General features: G+C 41.9%; 1 protein-coding gene across 3 annotated transcripts in view; it reads right to left on the bottom strand.

Moving 5' to 3' along the window:
• gpc5a (glypican 5a) overlaps window positions 1-24550 on the bottom strand; it is a 1078596-nt gene that overhangs the window by 618597 nt on the left and 435449 nt on the right. The window lies entirely within an intron of this gene.

Below are 24550 nucleotides of genomic sequence, written 5' to 3'. Positions count from 1 at the left end.
TTAGGGTTGTACCCACTAGAGTTTAGAAGAGTAAGAAGTGATTTGATTGAAACATGTAAGACCCTGTGGGGCCTTGACAGCATGGATGTTTCCTTTTGAGGGAGAATCTAAAACTAGGGGTCACTGTTTAAAAATAAAGGGTCGCTCACTTAAAACGGAGATGAGGTGAATTTCTTTCTTTTTGTGGGTCATAAGTCTTTGAAATTCTTTTCCTGAAAAGGTGGTGGAAGCAGAGTCTTTGAATACTTTTAAGGCAAAATTGGCTGGATTATTGATAAGCAAGTGGGTGATAGGTGAGATGGGAAGCAGATTTGAGATTACTATCAGATCAGCCATTATCTTATTAAGTAGTGGAGCAGGCTCGAAGTGGCAAATGCTCTTGCCCCTTGTTTATTTGTTTGTATGCATGCTGTTTCAAATAACTTAATGAGCAAATAAGTTAATTTTGCACTTTAAAATAACAATACAATATCCAATCATGACATTTGGGTCACTTTTCACTGGAAAGTATCAATGCAATCAATATTCAGCAGCACAATGCGGGAGTCATGAATCGTGTTAACGGTGACAAAATGCAACCCTTAAACCAGTCACCTGAAGGGAATTTCCAAAAATGTGTGAAAGTCTGAGGATTAATCCAACATTAAACTGTCTATATATTTATCAGCCTCATTAAAGAGAATTCAGGATTTGCTAATAGAGACAATGAAAACACATTAATATCGAAAAGAACGCTCACCCAATGTTAGAGTAACGTACATTGCTGATGTAGTGAAAAGCTTTTTCCTGGCACAAGTCTTTATTATAGCTGCCAGGAGTGTTGAATGCTGAAAGTGGTTCCAGGAAATGGAAAGCATGTTACATTTTCACGTGTTGACATCCTCACCTTGAGAAGTGCAAGGATAGAACCCCAAGATTGAATAAACTGGCGTCACTGAATTAGGATGCACTTTGCTTTTACACAATGCTTTTTCTGGTGGTCCAGTTGATGGTAGACAGATTCAGAGTACTTCTGTTTGGCTGATTAGATACAAGTTTTAAGGGGAACAAAAGTGCTAAGCTTTTCACCTTGACAGGCTTGCTTATCATCTCAGAAAAAAGGAAAACAGCTATTTGAAAGGAAGGCTGAGGATTAATAGTCTCTGAATACAAGATAGGAGCATACTTATATTCATGGGCATAACCCATTTTAGGCAGTGGCAGAAAGAAAATACAGCTTTCCCCATTCCATTAAGCAAACACGACAGACTGACAATTAGAGAATTTCTGTGTACATATCCTTGCTGGATTACTGTGATTCATCTTTGCTGTCAGATAAAGGGCAGAGCTGTAGAAGGTGAGCGTTTCTTGATGGGTCATCTGTGTCACCATGGTGATAGATATCAGTGAATGGAGTTTGTGATGAATTCAAATGTGTGCAGGCAGTAATTTTCTTAAAGTGCTCATAAACACTTTCTAATGCTTGGTATTTTGCATTGCAACTCACACTGAAATACATTAGCCTTGTGCAAATGTGGAAAGTGAAGCATAGTGGTGTTTGCCAGTTGTTATTATAACATGATATTTGGTTACCGATTAGCAATTAGGGGCTGGCCTTTATGCTATCTGCCCAGACACTTCTCTCAATGATGGGAGGATGGGGGGTATGAGGGGGGGAATATCAAATATATCAGACGGCAAGCCACCCAACTACCTACCCACTGCTGAGTTGATCACAGAATTCTCGAGGTGGATAATTTCCAAAAGCAACAACCAGCCCACCATATGTAAATAAATAATTAAAGGTCATTTATCATAGAATTCTACCGTGCAGGAGGTCACTTGGCCCATTAAGTCTGCGCGACCACAGTCCCACCCAGGCACAATCCCCATAACCTCATGCATTTACCCTAGCTAATCCCCTTGACACTAAAGGACAATTAGCATGGCCAATCCACCTAACTCGCACATCTTTGGACTATGGAAGGAAATCAGAGCACCCAGAGGAAATCCACGCAGATACAAGGAGAATGTGCAAACTCCACAGACAGTGACCCAATCCAGGGATCAAACTCAGGTCCCTGGTGCTGTGAGGCAGCAGTGCTAACCACTGTGCCACTGTGCTGCCCACAGTGGCATTTAGGCTTGTTAGACTTGTATTGCCTCTGAGCTCTTCTCTCTCTTCAAAGGATATTCTTTGTTACCTCAGATCCATCCAAGGTTAACAAACCTTTCCATTGCCTGCCCTTTGCCTGTGCCAATTCTGGTGGCAGGCGGGGTGGTAAAATTCTGACCACAGTCTTCTGCTCATCTCCAGGTAGCTCTACCTTCAACTATAGATTCTATGCAGAGGGTATGATCTCCATCTCCTCCCTGCACCTTGTCCCTCTCCTCTTCCCCCTGTGCTTGGAGATCTTCCCTTCATGCAGACAATGCTGCACCTCAAAGGGCCCAAAACTGGAGAGCCGGGCCTCCAGTTCCAGCTGCTGCCTTTCTTCTATTTAACTGGTTACTCAATTGTCCTTGGCTGTCTTAGCCCCGGTACGCTGTTATCCTGTACATCTCTGGCACTGTTCCCTAATGGCCGAGGCCATCACAATGGTTCCAGTGTGAGGAATTTTAGCAACAAGGTTAAGCTGGAGAAACTGGGTTGGTCTTCTTGGAGTAAATGGAGAAAAGATTTGATGGAGATATTCAAGATTATGACAGGTTTAGATAAGATAAAGAAGGAAATGTTGATTTCATTAGATGTTGGTACAAGGACTGGGAGACACAGTTCTAAGTATTTTGACAAGAGATCTCTTGGGGATGTGAGGAAGACTTTTTGTGCAGTGAGTGGTAATCATCTGGAACAAACTGCCTCCGAGGGTGGTGGAAGTGGAGATGATGAATGATTCCAAAAGCAAATTGTCTGGGCACTTGAGGAAAGTAAACCTGCTGAGCTGCAGGCATAGAACAGAGGAATCAGACTGATTGGATTGTTCAACAGAAAACAAGCATGGACTTAATGGGTCAAGACATTTTTGTGCTTTCCCAATTCTGTCAACTTGTACAATGCTAATTTTAATCACTCTACCCACTTGCAGCCAAGCTTTTAGGCTGCACTGATGCTTTGCAATATTAAAGGGGCTTAATAAGTAAGTTGTTGTTGTAGTATTGATTAAATGATTTCTCAAACTGGATTTAGTCAAACTGCAGCCATCTGTGCTTTGCTAGTTATATCACTATTGCACTTAGCTCCGATTCGTTTGAATTTTTCTAATTAAACATTTGGAAGAAACATTTGCTCAGATTACAGAACATACTTGGAAAATATATAAAATGCCTTTCTCTGTGGAATCCATGGTAATTTTAGAACATGTCCATTCATTAGTAAAGGTACGGACTCTTCAGTTGTATTGATTACTAATAAGGACTAACACAAATCAAAGTACTTTGGCATTGAAAATATTCATGAAAATGTTCATTGCAACAGCAATTGTTTCAAATCTATGCCCGATCGCCTCTACTTTGAAAACTTTGAGAAAATTTTGTTTCTTCTAGAAAGACAGGCTGGGAGGTGATTGAGTCTGCAAAATGGGGGAGATTAATATGCCGGGATGGATGTCCAACATGTTTCAGTTGAGGTTTTCTGGAAGTGGCCAGAATGCTGGGTGAATACTGTAGGCAGGCAACTGAGCCTTTGAAGGAATCAATAAATGCATGTTTTTTTGGAGGTTTTCTGGAGGCTTGTGTGTGCCCTGTTTCTAAGGGGTGTAAAGATTGATGGCTCCCTCCAGGGAGAAAGGAGAATGGGAGATCTTAAGGGATGAGCACTGCAAATCATAATGGGTCTCGTGTCCTCTAGCAGTTGCCATTGCAGTACTGTCACCCTTGTCTGGCCTCACTGTGGTTGTGCTTACCACAGAGTGCTGCCTTTCCTTAAAACCTGCCACCTACTTCTACTTCTTACAACAAGCTTCCACCCCTCAACCCTTCCCCAATATTGGCCAACTTCTACACAGGCTGGCTGTTAATTACACAGCTTCAATAAAATTCCCTTTTTCTTCCACTGCTTATGTGGCCACATCACCCTCTTTGCATCCTAATGTCAGAACTTTCTCACTGGTAGCAAAATTCCACTGGCAGTAACGTCTAAGACCAGGGGTCATGGTCTCATGTCTTTGCTCAGAACATTGCAAGTTTAAGCATTCTTTGCTGCAAAGGTCCGTGGACGCTTATCTGTTGGGCATATTCATAACTTAGATCAATAGATTTTGCATTCTCAATTTATTGGATATATTGAAGAAGGAAAAAAATCCTTTTTTACAGCACTTTTCATTATCACTTGACAGCTCAAAGTGCTCTTCAGCCAATGAAGTACTTTCCTAAAGTGTAGTTTCTGCTGTATGGAGGAAATACAGCAGCCAACTTGCATGCAGCAAACTCCCACAAATAGCAATGCAACATAAACCAGATAATCTGATTTTTGTGATTTTGATGGAGGGACTGATTGTGGACAAGTCCCCAGGACCGGATGGAATGCATCCAAGGGTTCTGAAAGAAATGGCGGAGGTGATAGTGGATGCCTTGGTGGTTATTTTCCAAACGTCGCTGGATTCTGGGGAAGTGCCGGAAGATTGGAAAATGGCTAATGTTACGTCGTTGTTTAAGAAGGGTGGCAGGAAAAAGGCAGGGAATTATAGGCCGGTTAGTTTAACGTCTGTTGTAGGTAAAATGTTGGAATCCGTCATCAAGGAGGAAATAGCGAGGCATCTTGAGGGGAATTGCTTGATAGAGCAGACGCAGCACGGTTTCGTTAAGGGGAAGTCGTGTCTAACAAATTTATTGGAGTTCTATGAGGATGTGTCTAGGGCGGTGGATAGAGGAGAGCCGGTGGATGTGGTATTTCTTGATTTTCAGAAGGCGTTTGACAAGGTACCTCACAAGAAGTTATTGCAGAAGGTAAGGGGGCATGGAGTTGATTTTCAGAAGGCGTTTGACAAGGTACCTCACAAGAGGTTATTGCAGAAGGTAAGGGGGCATGGAGTTGGGGGTAGGGTGTTAGCGTGGATAGAGGACTGGCTGTCAAATAGGAGCCAGAGAGTGGGGGTCAATGGGTGCTATTCGGATTGGCGGTTGGTGACTAGTGGAGTGCCCCAGGGGTCGGTGCTGGGGCCTCAGCTATTTACCATTTATACAGATGATCTGGAGGAGGGAACCGAGTGTATGGTGTCGAAATTTGCTGATGACACCAAGATTGGTGGAACGGCAAATTGTGCGGAGGGTGTGGAGAGTCTGCAGAAGGATCTAGATAGGCTGGGCGAATGGGCCAGGAAATGGCAAATGGAATTTAATGTTGGCAAGTGCGAGGTGGTCCACTTTGGTAGGAATGATGGTAGGAAGGACGATTACTTACGTGGCGAGAAACTGCAGCAGGCGACGGTGCAGAGGGACCTTGGGGTCCTTGTGCATGAGTTGCAAAAACCCAGCCTGCAGGTGCAGCAGGTGGTCAGGAAGGCTAATAGGATGCTGGCCTTCATAGTGAGGGGGATTGAATATAAAAGTAGGGAGGTCTTGCGGCAGCTGTATAGGGCACTGGTGAGGCCGCAGCTGGGGTACTGTGTGCAGTTTTGGTCGCCGCACTTACGCAAGGATATTTTGGCCTTGGAGGGAGTGCACAGGAGGTTTGCTAGGCTGATGCCGGAGTTGAGGGGGTTGAGCTATGAGGAGAGGTTGAATAAACTAGGCTTGTACACGTTAGAGTTTAGAAGAATGAGGGGAGATCTCATTGAGACATATAAGATAATGAATGGGATGGATAGGATAGAGGTGGAGAGACTCTTCCCGCTCAGAAAGGACAGTAGGACTAGGGGGCACAGCCTCAAAATAAAGGGGGGGCGGTTTAGAACGGAGTTGAGGAGGAACTTCTTCACTCAAAGGGTGGTGAATCTCTGGAATTCTCTGCCCGTTGAAGTGGTGGAGGCTGCCTCGCTAAATATTTTTAAGACGCGGGTTTTTGATAAGCGAGGGGATTAAGGGTTATGGGGAGAGGGCGGGAAAGTGGAACTGAGCCGCGACAGATCAGCCATGATCTTATTGAATGGCGGGGCAGGCTCGAAGGGCTAGCTGGCCTACTCCTGCTCCTATTTCTTATGTTCTTATGTTCTTACGAATAAATGAAGGCAAATATCAAACCTTAGATCAATAGATGTTTGGATATTTGGGAGTAAAGGGATCTGTGCTTCAGACAGAAAAGCTGAGTTGAGACAGAACATAAGCAGAACAGGAATCATCTTCAACACCGATGCTCTGCAAGGCTGTGTCCTCAGCCCCTTACTCTTTATACACCTTTGACTATGTGGCTAAATTCCCATCCAGCTTGATTTTCAAGTTTGCTGATGACATCAGATCCCAAACAATGATGAGATGGAGTACAGGAAAGAGATAGAGAATCTGGTGAGCTGGTGAGATGATAATAATCTCTCCTTCAATGTCAACAAAATGAAGGCAATAGTCATCGACTTCAGGATGCGTACTGGAAGGCATGCCCCTGTCTAATTCAATGGAGATGAAGTAGAAATGGTCAAAAGCTTCATGTTTTTAAGTGTCCAGATCACCAACAACCTGTCCTGGTCCCTTCAAGCAGACACTATAGTTAAGATTACCCTACAACGCCCCTACTTTCTCAGGGAACTAAGAAAATTTGGCATGTCCGCTACAACTCTCATCAAGTTCTACAGGTGCACCGTAGAAAGCACTCTTTCTGGTTGTATCACAGGTTGGTATGGCTCCTGCTCTGTCCAAGACCCAAGAAATTACAAAGGGCTGTGAATGAAGCCCAGTCAATCACTCAAAGCAGCCTCCCATCCATTGACACTGTTTGTACTTTCAGCTGCCTCGGAAAGCAGCCAGCATAAACAAGGACCCCCAAGTACCCCTGACACTCTCTTCCACCTTCATTGGGAAAAAGATACAAAAGTCTAAGATCATATACCAACCGACTCAAAAACAGCTTCTTCCTTGCTGCTATCGGACTTTTGAATAGACCTACCTCGCACTAAGTTGATCTTTCTCTACACCCTAGCTATGGCTGTCACGCTACATTTCGCATTCTCTCCTTTTCTTCCCTATGTTCGGTATGCTTGGAAGAAACAATACTTTTCAGGTGTGACAATAATAACTCTAATCAAATTAAAAAAGCTATAATTTTACTGAATGGTGGACCAAGATAGAGATACCATATTCTTTATGGGTGGGATTTTCCCACCATTCCTACTGGCAGAGGTGCAAACAATGGAGGGTGCAAAAATCAGAGAATCGCTACAGTGTAGAAGAGGCCATTCAACCCATCAGGTCTGCACCAAGTTTCTGACAGAGTATCTTACCCTGGCCCTCTCCACCGCCCTATCCCTGTAACCCACACATTTACTTTGGCTAATCCATCTAACCTACACATCATGCAACACTAAGGGGCAATTCAACATGGCCAATCCACCTAACCTGCACATCTTTGAACAGTGAGAGGAAGCCATCACAGATACAGGGAGAAAGTGCAAACTCCAAACAGATAGAATTGAACCCGGGTCTCTGGAGCTGTAAGGCAGCAGTGCTAACCATTGTGCCACCATGCTGCTCTTGACAATGGCAGGACTGGACAAACCTGCCACCAACTAATGGTGGGCTGCCTCCACTGATGCAAAACATGCTGAATGGGGAGTGGGTTTGGGGTGGTGTGGGCATGGGGGACGGGGGACGGGGAAGGGGTATAGAAATGATGATGGTGGGGGAATATCAAGTCTTCTTACACTTAAACAAGAATAATCAAGTCTTTTCTATATATTTCTCAGAGTCAGGGTCACATTAAAAACTGTATTTCACAGATTCTCAATGAAACAGTATTTTTAGTATTGACTTTACAGAATGAAAGCGTGTTACTGAGCTTTACATGAGTCCCTTCCCACCCCATTTCATTCAACTTATATCATTATATGCTTCTATTCATTTCTCCCTCATATGCTATCTAGCTTGACTTTAACTGCATCACTGCTATTTGCCTCAACTACTCGTTGTAGTAAAGCAACCTATATTCTTATCATTCTCTGGGAAGAGAAATTTCTCCTGAATTTCCTATTGAATTTAATAATGACTATCTTATACTTGCGGCTATTAGGTTTTTAAATCACCTACAAGTGGAACAATATCGATATCTATTGTATTCATCCCTTGGTTTAAAGATCGCTATCAAGTCAACTCTCATTGTGACTATAGCATATTCTAAAGTGAAATGGTCAAGTATGTTTGGGACATCTGCAAAAATTCCTAATTCACACTGCATATAGAGATTATACATTTTGTTACATCATGAAGCAAACATTACTAAAGCAACTTCAGGTGAACAAAGGTCATCCTGACTTGAAATATCAACTTTCTTCTCTCTCCACAGATACTGCCAGACCTACAGAGATGTTCAGGCATTTTCTCTGCTTTTATTTTATATTTCCAGCATTGAGAGTATTTTGCTTTTATTAACAAAGCTAGATGGCCTCACTAATATTTTATCTTGTTCGAGTCTAACCACCCTATGTTTTCATTCTGTGCGTTGGCTTGTAAATGATAGCATCCTGCATTCTCTATCATGTGGCAATCACAAAATGATCCATACTACATAAAAGACTTCTTGTACAGTGTAAACAGAACTGCGGTTTTGTCCAAAGAATCTTAGTTCAATGACAAGGGCGATTAATTGTGAGTTAAGTATAATGTATGAATAAAAAAACTAGTCCAGACACATTTGCTGAAATCTTGCCAGTGGCACGCCCCCGCCATGGGTCTCCCAGTGGTAAGGGATGCATTTAACGGGAAATATTGTTGGCAACAGTAGGACCATCAGATCCCTTCGCCAGCAAACGGTACCCCACCTCCTGCCACTGTGAAGCACATGACGAAGGGGGAGAAAAATTCCATCCATTATTGTTCACAGCTGAAAAAAAATTTGATTACCACCAATTCTAATAACACCAACATTGTCTCAAAGATCATTTTAGAGCAGGCCATGGCAATGGAGCAAATAATGCTGCCATCTCATGTGAACAAGATGTGGTCTGGAAGTGGTGCTTTGCCCAAGTTAGGTAATTATTTCAATAATCAGACCACTTAAACTAGGTTTTTACTTTCCTGCTGGAGTGCCTTATTTGGCCCAGTAAAGTCTCATCTTGGAACACTGCAAGTTAGGCTTCTGCAGGATGTTGTTGTGCTGATGTAGCTTTGTAAAATTACTTTATGCTGCTTCAGTACCTGATGCCGCGTATGTGTATAATCATTATAAGTTTTACTTACACTTTTAGACTGAAGTGTAGAAATGACGCCTAATCTCATGTTGGCCAAAATTGAAAACATCAGTTCTGATGCTTTTAGGGCTGAAAATTGATTTACCCTGTTCTTTGGGCCCAATGCTTATGATTTATGACATGCCCACGCCAGTTTAGATCAAGGTGGGTGAATGTGCCCCATACTTTTCTTTCCTGAGTTCAGCACCAAGTTCCTGTTCTTTTTTTAAAAAAAAGTCTATTTAAGGGACGCTATACAGCTGAGCTGAAGACTGCTGGAAAATCATCCAGGAAGATTAAAGGTGGAGGAGAATGGCACACCAGTAAATAGACAGAGTGTCCATATTTGGGATGCTACCTTGGAGGCTCTTGTGGCCAGATGGTATATAGAATGGTATCAATGTTTCTCCAGGCAGGAAGGTGTGGTGACAGGATGCCCTCTCACACTAGCTTCAGAAGGGAGTGTGTTGTCAGTGAAGTCAGCTCCCATGGTCTGGTTCCAAGGACAAGACAGAGCTGGAAGCAGTAAAATGACCTCACATAGATGGTCAAGGTGAGTCAATGCATCATCATATACCATCACATATCCAACATACTACCCACTTCTCATTTTATTCATTACTCCACTTCTTGTCACATGAAATGTAAAGGGAATTTGAGATGTAAAGAAATTTGACCCTGCAAAGGAAGAATTTCAAAACAATATAGTTTAGCTGGAAACATTTACTGCAAAGAGACTTTTTTTGAAGAAATTACAGCCCAAAGTAGAAACTGAAAAGCCCTATAGATCATCTGGTCTAAACAAAAGGACAGGTTATTCTACTGAAGAGATGAGGAAGCTGTGCACAAACAGAAAGGTCATACTAATCAGGGACTTTAACAAACCTGACATTAACTGGAAATGCCAAGCTATCTGGAATCCAAGTTGGTGAATATAATGCATGGCTGATTTATGATCCAATGCATTAATAATGCCAAAAGAGGTATCACATCTCAAACATGGCAAATGGGATTGACCCAGATAGCATGCCAGAAAATCAGCACACTTGAGCAATAGCATCTCTAACATGATTAAACTTGACACGATCAAGGATAAACCAATACCCATTTACAGAACTTTAAAAAGGCCAACTTGAATTTAAGTAAAGAACAGAAAGTGCTAAAAAAAAAACCTCAGCAGGTCTGGCAGCATCTGTGGAGAGGTAAACAGAGTTAAAATTTTGAGTCCAAAATTACTGTCATTCAGAACTGAATTCATTAACTTGACTAATGGGGAATACTAAAGTAAACAATAGTTGAGGATAAATTGATATTTTTAAGGACATCTTACAGAGAAATGCAGAATAAATCTACTCCAAGGAGTAGTAACCATAGATTAAACAGAGGTGACTGCAAAAGGCAAAGAACAATTTTTTTTAACAAGCATGGTTTTGAATATGAGAAATATGTACTAACTAACTGATAAAATAATGGAAATGATTATTGGGAATAAAGTTGGCAAATGGCTGAATGAAAAGGAGAAGCCAACATGGTTTCAAAAGTGACAGGTCCTGCCTAGCCAACATCCTTGATTTTTCTGAGGAGGTAACATCCCAGCTGGATGTCTGAAAGTTTCTACAATATAGACCAACTTGTATGACTTTAAGAAAAACTTTGATAAGGTTTCACAAGAAAGCGAAGAAGTGGGGGTCATATCAAATTGGGAAGAGACGATGAGTGGAGTGCCCCTGAATTGGTGTTTACACCCATTGTTTCCATATAAGTGTCCTGGATTTAGAAACAGATAGCAATCTGGTCATACTTAACCAGATGGGTAGGGAGAGGAACAGTAGAATCTGATCATGCTGGTAAAGAATACCAGAAGGGCACAAAACATTTTCGTAAGTGGGCAGAAACTTAATGCAGATAAATGACAGCTGTCACACCCTAGAAGCTAAAACTAGAAAACATAGCTAATGAATGATGATAAACAACTAGGGATGAAACAAGAGAAGATTTGGTTATGATGGTTAGACTTGATGATATGCAGTAATTGCAACAAGGCAAATTAACATGGCAGAAGTAATGTTCAGCTCGGCTGTTAAATCTGTAAAATGTTTAGACCTTATGCTGAAACTATAATGTTCTGGTCAAGCAATATCTCAAACTCATTGCTAGCCTCCAAGACTCAAAGGAAATCATCTAAACCTTGGAAGTGCTACAGAAAGAACAGCAGGTCTAATGTTGGATTTTCACAGACTTCGGAAGACTTTGCCGACTTTTCAAAATGGTAAGCAGAATCTGGAGTTAAGATAGTACAAGGTAGGATTGGTGGTGAGGGAGTGAGTGATATAGAATCAGGAATAGCCTTTTGAAATTCTTGGCCCTTTTCAGGCACTGAAATAGATCAAGGCTTACCTGCATCTTAACTCCACCAACTCACTTTGACATGGTAATGCTTGATACACTTGTTTAACAAAAATCTATCAATAATGACGTTTATCAAGTTTCTCAAAACATCGGGGGGTGGGGGGGGGAGCGGTGGCAGTGAATTCCTATTGTGTAAAGCCCAGCTTCCTAACAGCAATACTGAATAGCATTTATGTCCTTTTGCTTGTACCACCCAACCAGAGGGAATAGATTTTCTTGAACTACCAAGTCCTTCAATCATCAAGATCATCTCCGAATTTTGTATACTCAGTGGAATATAGGACTAGTCCAATCAAGATTTCCTCATCTTTTCAACCTTTCAATCTTTTCCTTTTTTTGGTACTGAGCATTTTGGAATCTGATGCACCCACTCCAAGGTCAGTGCACTGGGGCTCTGCGATAACATAGTTCACTATAACACAGAAATTCAGTATAATGCAGAGCTGTCATGTACCCCAAGATTTTAATTTAAATATCCTTGTATGCAACACTGCCATATGTTTTTTGCTGATGTAGTTTGTTCACTTTTATTAGATACAGTAAAATAGTTTTGTTTTTTTCAATCATTCACAGGACATGGGCGTCGCTGGCCAGCATTTATTGCCCATCCCTAGGTGTCCTTGAGAAGGTGGTGGTGAGTCGCCTTTTTGAATTGCTGCAGTTCATCTGTTGCTAGGAGCTAAAATTTTGGTGTTTCTTAATTATTTTTAGTTCTGTGGCAGCATTAACACTAAACAATTAGGTTTATTAAAATAATATCCATTGTTAGCGCTACCTAAAAAGGAGCATATGTCATCTTCCTTCTCTAACCATTGCACAGTGTGTCCCATTATCTCCTGAGTTCGAAGTTGTTGAATTCCCACTATCAGATTTGGCACAACCTGGGTTAACTGTGACCTGGAAAACTTTGCCATTTCAGGTTAAATTTAAAATGGCGGTTAATCATGAAACATTTAGTCTCATCGTAAGCTTTAACACAGGTGTAAGTTTGTTGCCCAATGCCCTGCCCTGGCTTCACCAAAGCTGGGAGTGTGCAGGTCACAAGTGTGCTAACATTGGAAGCCAGATTTTGAACATTCCATCTGTCCCAAATTTTCCCATCTTTAGAGATTAAAGTCCACTCTCCACATCTTCATCAACTACTTAGCCATGCTCTTTCATACAGATGATTTTCACTAGATACAAAGCATACCCATTGCAAATTGACTTGTCATGGCTAAAAGCTAAGATTCCCAAGTTTAATGTCCAAAATATTTGACATTACCAATTCACATGTCACAGACATAATTTATATGTTTCCTTATTGCTACTGATCAGTGTGTATGGAAGAGTGCATTTTCTTACCTTCAGAGAGATTGTCCTGATTAAAGGCGTTTTGAGAGACAGAATCTACAAGCATTTAGAGGCACAAGGACTGATTAGGGACAATCACTTTATGAGTGGAAAATCATGTCTCACAAATTTGACTGAGTTTTTTGAAGGAGTAACTTAGAAGGTGGATGATGTTGATGTTGTTTACATGGACTTTAGCAAGGCCTTTGACAAAGTACCACATGGTAGGTTGTTGCATAAGGTTAAAACTCACAGGATCCAGAGTGAGGTCACCAAATGGATACAATATTGGCTTGACAACAGAAGACAAAGTGGTTGTAGAGGGTTGTTTTTCAAATTGGAGGCCTGTGACCAGTGGTGTGCCTCAGGGATACGTGCTGGGTCCACTGTTATTTGTCATTTATGTTAATGATTTGGATGAGAATTTAGGAGACATGGTTAATAAGTTTGCAGATGACGCCAAGGTTGGTGGCATAGTAGACAGTGAAGAATGTTATCTCGGATTGTAATGGGATCTTGATCAATTGAGCCAGTGAGTTGATGAATGGCAGATGGAGATTAATTTAGATAAATGCGAGGTGATGCATTTTGGTAGACTGAACCAGGGCTGGACTTACTCAGTTAATTGTAGAGTGTTGGGGAGAGTTATAGCACAAAGAGGTCTAAGGGTACAGTTCAATAGCTCCTTGAAAGTGGAGTCACAAGTGGACAGAATGATGAAGAAGGCAGTCAGCACGCTTTATTTCATTGGTCAGAACATTGAATACAGGAGTTAGGATGCCTTGTTGAAGTTGTGCAAGACATTGGTAAGGCCACACTCGTATACAACTGTGTCCAGTTCTGGTCACCTTATTATCGAAAGGATATTATTAAACTTGAAAGAGTGCAGAAAAGATTTACTAGGATGTTACTGGGACTTGATGATTTGAGTTATAAGGAGAGGCTGGATAGACTGGGACTTTTTTTTCTGGAGCGTAGGAGGCTTGGGGGTGATCCTATAGAAGTCTATAAAATAATGAGGGGCATACATCAGCTGGATAGTCAATATATTTTCCCAGAAGTAGGGGAGTCTAAAACTAGAGGGCACAGGTTTAAGGTGAGAGGGGAGAGACACAAAAGGGTCTAGAGAGGCAATATTTTCACACAGAGGATGGTGAGTATCTGGAACAAGCTGCCAGAGGTAGTAGGAGAGGCGGGTACAGTTTTGTCTTTTAAAAAAAGATAAGTAAGATGGGTATAGAGGGATATGGGCCAAACGCAGGCAATTGGGATTAGCTTAGGGGTTAAAGAAAGGGGCAGCATGGACAAGTTGGGCCGAAGAGCCTGTTTCCATTCTCTATGACTCTATGAGTCGAAATAAGACCAGCAGCAAGCTTTTTGTAAGTTTTAAAATAACCAGGGTTATTCATTATCATATATTTGGCCAAATGTTTAAAACATGGCTCCTCAGTCTTTCGATGCATGCACACTATCACACAAAGATTAGGTATAGATGAAGGCAAAACAATACAATTTATGATTATTTGATTCTCTTTCATACTTGACCTTCAGTTTCTGAGGTGAATTGTTCCTACCTGTAAGGATAGGCAACAACACCTTCTTAATGATCATTCTCAACACCAGTGCTCCATAAGGCTGTGTCCTCAGCCCATACTATATTCCTTAAATACCTTTGACTGTGTGCCCAAATTCCCCTCCAACTCTATTTTCAAATTTGTTGATGGCACCACCATAGTGGGTCAATCTCAAACAATGACAAGACACAGCAGAGGAAGGAGATAGAGAATCTGGTATGACAACAATAATCTCTCCCTCAATGTCAACAGCGGGAACAAAAGGAACATCCCAAATTGATAATGACTCTATGTCCTCTCATGAGGGTAATTCAAAGGGTAATTCAAAATTGAATGGATCATTCAGGTATAAAGATACTGGCTGACTCAAACTCTCAAGTTGTGAAAACCACAACATAGAATGTGCCTAACTACCAACCTTATTTGGAAAAGGACTTTGGACTAGAAAAAGGTCACAAGATGAGAGAGACTTGCTTTCTGTTTCTTTTTTAGAAAACAGCTAAAGCTATTCAAGAAATAGAGTTCCATCAAAATCATCGACTTCAGCAAGCATAATGGAGGACCTACCTCTGTCTACATCAATGGGGTATGAAGTAGAAATGGTTGAGAACTTCAAGCTTCTAGGTGTCCAGATTACCAACAATCGTCTTGGTCCTCCCACTTTAGTTAAGAAAGCCCACCAATGTCTCTACTTTCTCAGAAAACTAAGGAAATTTGGCACGTCTGCTACGACTCTCACCAACCATTACAGATGTACCGTAGAAAGCATTTTTTCTGGTTGTAACACAGCTTGGTATGGCTCCTGTTCTGCCTAAGACCACAAGAAACTACAAAAGGTTGTGAATGAAGCCCAGTCCATCACTCAAACTAGCTTCCCACCCATGGACACTATCTACACTTTCTGCTGCCTCGTAAAAGCAGACAGCATAATTAAGGACTGCATGCACCCCAGACATACTCTTTTCCATCAGGAAAATGATACAAATGTCTGAGGACACGTACCAACCGACTCAATAACTGCTTCTTCCCTGCTGCCATCAGACTTTTGAATTGACCTACGTCACCCTAAGTTGATCTTTCTTTACACCCTAGCTATGACTGTAATACTACTTGCTGCACTCTCTCCTTTCCTTCTCTAAGTATGGTACGTTTTGTCTGTATAGCATGCAAGAAACAACAGTTTTCACTGTATGTTAATACATGTGACAATAATAAATCAAATCAAATCAAGTTGATGCTTTCATTGAAGTGAATGTCTTGTAAAGCAGAGGATTCTCAGTCAGCTGTCAGGCTTCTTGTAGTCAAATTTCCAGGGGATTGGTTCTCAGATGAATTTCAAGTTGGAAACTTGTTGGGGGAAGTCCTTCCCTCACTTTCAAGGTTTTTTTTTAGCTTGGCTGCTCAGATGACCTGCAGCTTTTCTCATTGCATTTTGATGGAACTCTGTATCTTGAATAGCTTGAGTTGTTTTTTAAAAAAAGAAACAGAAAGCAAGGCTGTCTCATCTTGTGACCTTTTTCTAGTCCAAAGTTCTTTCCCCAATAAGGTTGGTAGTTAGGTACATTATATGTTGTGGTTTTCACAACTTGAGAGTTTGAGTCAGCCGGTATCTTTGTACCTGAATGATCCATTCAGTTTTGAATTACCCTTTGAAATACTCTCAGGAAAGGACATAGAGTCATCATCAACTTGGAATGTTCCTTTTGTTCCTGCTTGAGAGGGCTGTGCTTCAATCCGCAAGAGATGGCAGGTGATCCTGGGGCAGTCATATTTTTCCAGCTGTTTGTAGTCAGTTTAAAATATGAAAAATAGCTTAAAGTTCTGAATATACTGTGACAAGACACACATTAGAACATAGAACCCTACAGTGCAGAAACAGGCCCTTCGGCCCATCAAGTCTGCACCGACCACAATCCCACCCAGGCCCTATTCCCATATCCCTACACATTTACCAGCTAGTCCCTCTAACCTACACATCCCAGGACACTAAGGGGCAATTTTAGCATGACCAATCAACCTAACCCGCACATCTTTGGACTGTGGGAGGAAACCAGAGCACCAGAAGGAAACCCACGCAGACATGAGGAGAATGTGCAAACTCCACACAGACAGTGACCTGAGCCGGGAATCAAACCCAGGTCCCTGGAGCTGTGAAGCAGCAGTGCTAACCACTGTGTTACCGTGCCGCCCAACTTTGCTACCATGCTGCTCAGAGATTAGTAACTATACTAGGTGATTGGCATTCTTCCAACTGCAAGAGATTATGGGAATGCAGACTCACAACTTCAGTGTGGTCAGATGAGATCATCTGCTGCACTTCCTTTCTTGGTTGAACAAGCCAATTCTGTAAAGGGAAGGTCTGCCACAAGAGCCACAAATGAAGTTGTCCCTTGTCGGCAGTGTGGGTTGATCTCTGCCAACGCCCTGTTTGCAGGGCTGGCATCTGCTTTGCTGTCAGTGGTTGCCACAGAGTACTGTCGTGCGTCAAGTGCAATTGCGTGATCTATTGCTGCTGACTAGCTTACTACAAACAGGGCAGTCCTGCCAGTACACGCCACATCACCCCCAAAACCCTCTGAAATGCCTCTTTGCAGACACACATGGCAACTAAGCACTCTGTGACCCTGGGTGAACTACAGGCAATCTTGGAGCAAACTTGGCCCACAGAACTATAGTATATAAAAGTGAAGACTGCACTCAGTAGAGTGCATACCTCCGCCATGCTATGTTAACTCAACATTATTGCAATTATACAGCTCTTCCTTGAGTTTTTCCCCTTGTGGGCCCTCTGTAACTACAAAGCTCAAAAAAGAAAGCTGTTTATCAACAGCTCTCACCACACTGAGGAAGCTTCAGGCTAATCCACATCCAACAACCTGCAATGAAAACATCCTGAATAAAACAACCCACAACATTCTAAAGAAAAGTCAATTTAACTTATCTCCCACTGTTAATGGAACCTTTAAAAAATCTAGGATCCAGATTTTTGCCAAAAGCTAATCAGTTCTTCCTTAGGCCATATCCTATCTGTGTCCTATGTTTTGTTTAAATACATCCATTAGTTTTTGCAATATATTATTTATAAAGAAACACTAACAAGGTCTGAAATATTACCTCCATCCACCTTCAGTGGCAGAGATAATAAATATTGATGGACACACATGCACAAATACACACATTCATTTGTTTATGGTTGGCTTAGAAAACGGACTAAATAAACATTTATTTTAAATACCTTCATGAAATAATTATTTTGTATCTTTAATGATTACTCTGTTGAGTTATTTGGACTAAAGGACTAACAGCGCCACATAGTGGATATGGCTGGTACATACATGTGTGAAAAAACAAAGAATTATTTATGAATTTTTAGATGCAATCGTTTCCTATGGAAACTTAATGTCTTCACATCAAATTGCTTTGTAATTTTAAAAGGTGGGCACCAGCTCATTAAAAACAAATGCTTATTGAAATAGCAGAGAGGAATATAAAAGATTTTTATGATGACACAATGCAGAGCAATTTTCAGCATTATACATCTTATGACTCCCACACCTCCTCTATTGTCATTAAAACTGATCAATTCTAGCACTTCTTTAAGCTACAAAAAAATTCCAAATAATATGTGGTTGTACTGCTGCGTTTATACATCAACACATCTACAGAAATGTTGAGAATATCAGCAACATCGCTCTGTAATGCCTTCCAGGTTAATTCTGATATTTATTCAAAAAATGTATATGTATACATTTATTAAGCTCCTTAACATATGCCTAAGAATTATGTATCTTCTCAGTGCATTCTGTTTTATGGAGATTAATCTATCATTTCCTTGCACTTTTTGGAATTTTGAATTCACTGCTTTTGTCCTGCTCAAAGCAGAAATTAACATATAATAATTGGAAAAATAGAGTACACTTCTAAAAATTATACATGCATTTTGGTTTATTGAATGAGATAACAATCCAAATGTGGTAGTGTGCCCCTTTTAGAGGCAAGTTTACAAAGGGTCATGCGAACCATTCAGCTGGTGCATTCAAATCCTGGACCTTGCCAGTTTGAAGCCTGGAGTTGTGGACTACAGTACCCTTTATATCACTTTCTGTATATAGTTACTTGCCTTAATCAACTATTCATTTGTTAATCTACTGTCCATCTTTGCAAGATATTACAATTGGCGACAAGGATCAATTTGAGTGTCTTCCTGCTCCTGCAGTAATTAGGCAAACAGACCTCATGTGGAAGCCTTTTTCAAACTCATTCAGCAGCCTGAGAGTAACAAAGTGTCTCTTTTTGGGAAAGTTGGACCCATTTGACTCTAACACATGTAGCAGTGGGTGCAATATGTTGAATGCCTGTGTTTTTTTTAAGGCTAATGATATCGGGTAGGAAAGAGAAGCAGCGGGTAATCTTATTAACAGCCTTTGGGGCTCCAACCTATAGCCTAATAAGGAGCGTGACTTCCCCAGGTGCCCCCAATTCCAAAATTTTCAAGAAGCTTATGGAATTAGTCAAGGGACATTATCACCCAAAGTGCACCATAATAATTCAGCAAAACAAATTTAATTAAATGACAAGAACCCAAGGCGAGTCAAAAACAGCTTGGGGCATGCCTAAGACAAACAGCTGAACAGTGTGAGTTTGGGTCTGCACTCAACGACATGGTGAGACACAGGCTGGCCTGTGATGTTAACAATATGACTATACAAAATAAATTATTAGCAGAGGCAGAAATTACTTTAAGAAGCCATTAGAGGTCTCCCAGACAAGAGAAAGTGTGGAAAGTGGAGGGCAGGGCGATGGAACTGCAGAATGTGCAAGCAGGTGAGGTCCACTAAGTTTGGCAGGAAGCCACTGGTTGCTGAAGCGCCAGGGAGGAAGGTGCAGAAAATAATGAACAAAGAGGCTTGGAGACAAAGCGAGTGCAGCGGTATAAGGAATTTGGTCCACAGACCAGGAGCAGTGAAGAATGCTACTGGTATGGGGGAGATCACCTCCTGGAGAGATGTAAATTCGGGGAAGATACATATTATGCCTGCAATAAGAGGGAGTAATTAGATGCTAAGACTAAGCAGAACCTACCAGGGACCAGCAAAAATAAATCCAACTCCAGTTTACAGTGAGAATAACCCTGAAAACAATTCTGAAGTATTCAGGTTAAACGATATTAAGGTGGACAAGATGGCCCCGATTACAATTGCATTGATGGCAAATGGTCAGCCACTCAGATGGAAGTGGACACAGGTACCTCTGCTACAGTTGTAGAACAAATGTTATTTACTAGAAGCGTTCAGCCCCTAAAGTTAAGAAGCATGTCAGCCAGGCAATCGCATATACTGGGGAAGCTTTAAGGATTCCATGAACAAAACTAGTGCAACTCTCTCCAATAGTAGTAGGGGGCCAAGGACCAAGTTAGATGGGCCAAAATTGGCTTTACCAAATTAGATTAGGGACAGTGGCACAGTGGCTAGAACTACCTTTCCAAAACGCCAGGAACCCGGGTTCAATTGTTGGCTTGGGTCACTGTCTGTGTGGAGTCTGCATGTCCTCCCCGTGTTTGCGTGGGTTTCCTCCCACAGTCCAAGAGACGTGCTGGTTAGGTGCATTGGCCATGTTAAATTCTCCCTCAGTGTACCCAAACAGGCACCCGAGTGTGGCGATTTTCACAGTAAATTCTTTGCAGTGCTACTGTAAGCTTATTTGAGACACTAATAACTAAGCCTTAAAACATATAGATTAAATTAGCTAGAAATCCTCAAAATCAATTATGGAAACTTCCATGATGTGTTAAAAAAAATCAGGTGTTCCAAGATAAGTTAGGAAAGAAACAGGGTCTAAAAGAAAAAAATAAGTTTAACCTGAAGCCACACCAAAGTTTTACCTGTACCCTATGCCTTGAGTTTGAACTCAAGCAGCTAGAAGGATTGGACATCATCAAGCCCATACAGTTTTTGGAGTGGGTGGTTCCCATTGTGCCAGTGGTTAAGCTGGATGGAACCATTAGGATACATGTGGAGTACAAATTAACCATGAATCAAGCATCAAAATTGGATTGATGCCCAATACCAAGATTTCAAGACTTGTACAGCAACTTAGCAGGAGGCTTATCTCATACTAAACTTGATATGAGCCATATGCACTAACAATTAGAGTTAGATTAGGCATCTATAAATACCCACAAAGGCTTATAGCAGCATAAGCAGCTCCCCTTTGAAACCTCATCAGTATGTGCAATTTTCCAATGCATAAGCTTACTTTAGTTATATCAGAGGTAAGTATATCTAGATGATGTATTGATCACAGGAGAGTTCAAAGAAAGGCATCTGGCGAATCTTGAAGAATCCAAAGATGAGCAGGTTAGGTTGATTGGTTATATGAAGTTGCCTTTAGTGTCAGAGGAATTAGCAGGATAAATATATGGGGTTATGGGGATACATATATGGGGATTCAATTGTAAGGGGAATAGATAGGCGTTTCTTTGGCCGCAAGTGCGACTCCAGGATGGTATGTTGCCTCCCTGGTGCTAGGATTAATGATGTCTCTGAGTGGCTGCAGGACATTCTGAAGGGGGAGGGCAAACAGCCAGTGGTTGTTTGTACCTTGGTACATATAACATAGATAAAAAAAGGGATGAGTTCCTAAAAAATAGTATAGGGAGCTAGGAAGCAAGCTGAAAAATAGGACCTCAAAGGTAGTGATCTCAGGATTGCTACCTGTGTCATGTGCTAGCCAGAGTAGAGTCAGTCCTTGGGAGGGCACACTTGCTAGCATGGTTGGGGAGGGTTTAAAATAATGACAGGGGGATGGAAACCCTTGTAGGAGAACTAAGAACAAGAGGGAAAGACAGTGAGGAAAATAAGGAAAGTGATAGGCAGAGAAATCAAGGGCCAGAGTCAGATGAGGGCAGTAAAAAAACAGTAGGAATGGGAAAAGAAATGTTAAAAGTACCCACCTTAAGCTTTTGTACCTGAATGCCCAGAGCATTTGAAACAAAATGGATGAATTAGTTGCACAGATAGATGTAAAGAGATATGATATTGTTGGCATTACGGAGACGTGGCTCCAAATTGATCAAGGATGGGAACTAAGCATTGAAGGCTATTCAGTGTTTAGGAAGCACAGACAGAAAGAATAAGGTGGTGGAGTTGCATTGTTGATTAAAAATTATATGGAGTCAATATTGAGGGAAGATATTAGCACAGCTGATCTGGAATCTGTATGGATGGAATTAAGGAATAATAAGTCGCCAAAAAACATTGGTGGGAGTGGTATACAGACCACCAAACTATAGTGGCAATGTTCTGAAAAGCATCAGGTAGGAAATCAGAGATGCTGAAACTAAGTGTGCAGGTACAGCAGGTTGTAGAGAAGGCAAATAGTATGTTGGCCTTCAAAGTGAGGGGATTTGAGTATAGGAACAGGGAGGGATGTTTTGCTGCAATTGTACAGGGCGTTGGTGAGGCCACACCTGGAGTTTTGGTGTCCTTATCTCAGGAAGGATGTCCTTGCTATAGAGGGAGTACAGCAAAAGTTTACCAGGCTGATTCCTGGGATGGTAGGTGTGTCATATGAGGAGATACTAGATTATACTCACAGGAGTTGACAAGAGTGAGATGGGGTCTCATTGAAACTTATAAAATTCTAACAGGGTTAGACAGGGTAGATTCAGAAAGAAAGTTCCCAATGGTGGGGAGTCAGAATTAGGGGTCATAGTTTGATGATAAGGAGTAAACCTTTTAGAACTTCTTCACCCAGAGAGTGGTGCATCTGTGGAATGCACTACCACAGAATGTAGTTGAGGCCAAAATGTTGTCTGATTTCAAGAAGAAATTATGTATAGTTCTTGGGGCGAAAGAGATCAAGGGGGAAGGGGGAACCAGGATATTGAATTTGAAGATCAGCCATGATCAAAATGAATGGTGGAACAGGCTCAAAGGGCCAAATGGCCTACTCCTGCTTCTATGTTTCTATATAGGGTGTGTGTGGGATTGTGGTTGGTGCAGGCTGTATGAGCCGAATGGCTTCCTCCTGCACTGTGTGGATTCTATGATTCTGTGAAGTTTTGAAGAGATTTAAGAAGGACAGAGTGAGGCTGAAATGGAAGAAGTTACATTCCAGAGTCGTGAAGCAACATACTTAGGATTCAAAGTGGATGCAAACGGGCTGAGCCCTATGGAGGAGAAGATAAAAATGATTAAAGAAACACTGGCCCCAGAAAAGTGTCAGAATTGAAATCTTTTTCAAAAATGGTGAATTATTATGGCAGACTTATTCCTAATCTTTCTACACTGTTGGCACCTCTACACACACAGCTCAAGCTCCACCAGAAGGGCATTGAAAACAGTATCAGAAAGAGGCCTTTGAACAGGTTAAAGTGATGTTGCAATCATCCGCTCCCTTAGTTCATTTTGACCCTCAAAAGAAATAGGCAGTGATTCTTCCATCCCACTGCACTGAGTTTTTAATGCAGCCGCTGGGAGATTTAAGCGGCTCCCAATTAGTGCGCTTTGTGCTGGGCATGTGGCCCTGAATGCATCACACAGCGCCAGATTTCCGGTGCCATCAGCTCCATGCTGGAAATTGGTGCAGAACTAAATAATTTATGCAGCAGCTAATTTTAAATAATAATTAGTAGGCCAAGGTCTGAAGTCTCGAGGCTTGCTCATCTCCCTTCCCCCTCCCTCCCCCACCCAGCAGGAGTATTTCTGTCCAGAGGGGATTATTTTAGACCCCCACTTGTGGGGAGTTAGCAGCCTGAACCTGTTGGAGTGAGGGGGGGAGGGGGTGTAATCAAGGCTCCCAGGAGGTGGGGAGGGGGGGTCTTGCTGCCACTCTACAGTCAGGATTGATGGGAGGGAGGTCAGCGACTGGGCTGGCCATCTGGGTTGGGGAGGGGATGGAAGGGGGGACAGCCTGGTGGTGGGAGACCAGGGTGTGTGGGAAGGTTATTTGGGACTGCCAGTGAGGGGGGAGAGGGGGTGCGGACTGAGGGATCGAGGCGAGCCTGAAGGGGGTTGGGTCCAGGATGTCCCAGACATGTTTGGGAGATCAGCGATCAGGGCTTGGGGTGGAGAAAGGGCTGGGTTTGTGGGGTCATGTGGTTGGCCAACAATTGAGCAGGCCTGCAGATAAGGGCTCTTGCACATGCGCCAACCTCAGCACTGACAGATTGGTGCATGCATAGCGGCCTGCTCAGCACTACGCAGCTGGCCAACTGGATGGGAATAGGCCCCATCCAGAGCTTTTCAACATGATTCATGCTAGTGCACTCTGCAGTGTACAGAGTGTGAGAGATTCTTTTTTAAACTCCCAGTGCAAAAACTAGCAAGATTTATTCCAGTTTTTATGCAAATTCAACACTTAGAATTTTTGGGGGGATAAATTGCCACCATAATTCTTTCTGTGATATGTCTCCTTACGGAATCGGAGCAGTTGCATTGCATAAGATGGAAGATAGTGGAGAAAGACTTGTTTCCTTTGTCTTGAGACGTCTAATCAAGGCTGAAAACATTTACACACAAATCAAAAAAGAGGGATTGGTGTCATCTTCAGAGGGAAGGACTTCCATCAGCATGTTTATGGACGGCATTTCACAGCAGATACTGACCACAAACCACAATCAGGTCAATTTGAGGAGAACAAGGCCATTCCTTTCACTGATCCGGCAAGTTTCCAACGCAGGGCTCTATTCCGAGCAGCCTATGAATATACTTTTCAGCATAGGTTAGGCACACACATATTAAACACAGACATTTGAAGCTGCCTACCACCTCCACCAATATCACACAAAATTGTTCTTACCCTAAACGTTCTGGATACATTATCTGTGTCAGTGTTGCAAGTCAAGGTTTGGACCTAGAAAGATGCCATATTATCTTAAGTTAAGCACATCATCTTCCACGGATGGCATTATGATGACAGGGCTGAGCAATTAAGGCCCTTCCAAAT

Source organism: Carcharhinus amblyrhynchos, chromosome 10 (assembly GCF_965287045.1).
Source record: "Carcharhinus amblyrhynchos chromosome 10, sCarAmb.v2.hapA, whole genome shotgun sequence".
Taxonomy (NCBI): Eukaryota; Metazoa; Chordata; class Chondrichthyes; order Carcharhiniformes; family Carcharhinidae; genus Carcharhinus; species Carcharhinus amblyrhynchos.
Note: the sequence above shows the minus strand (reverse complement) of the source record. Positions and strands in the feature narration are given on the sequence as shown.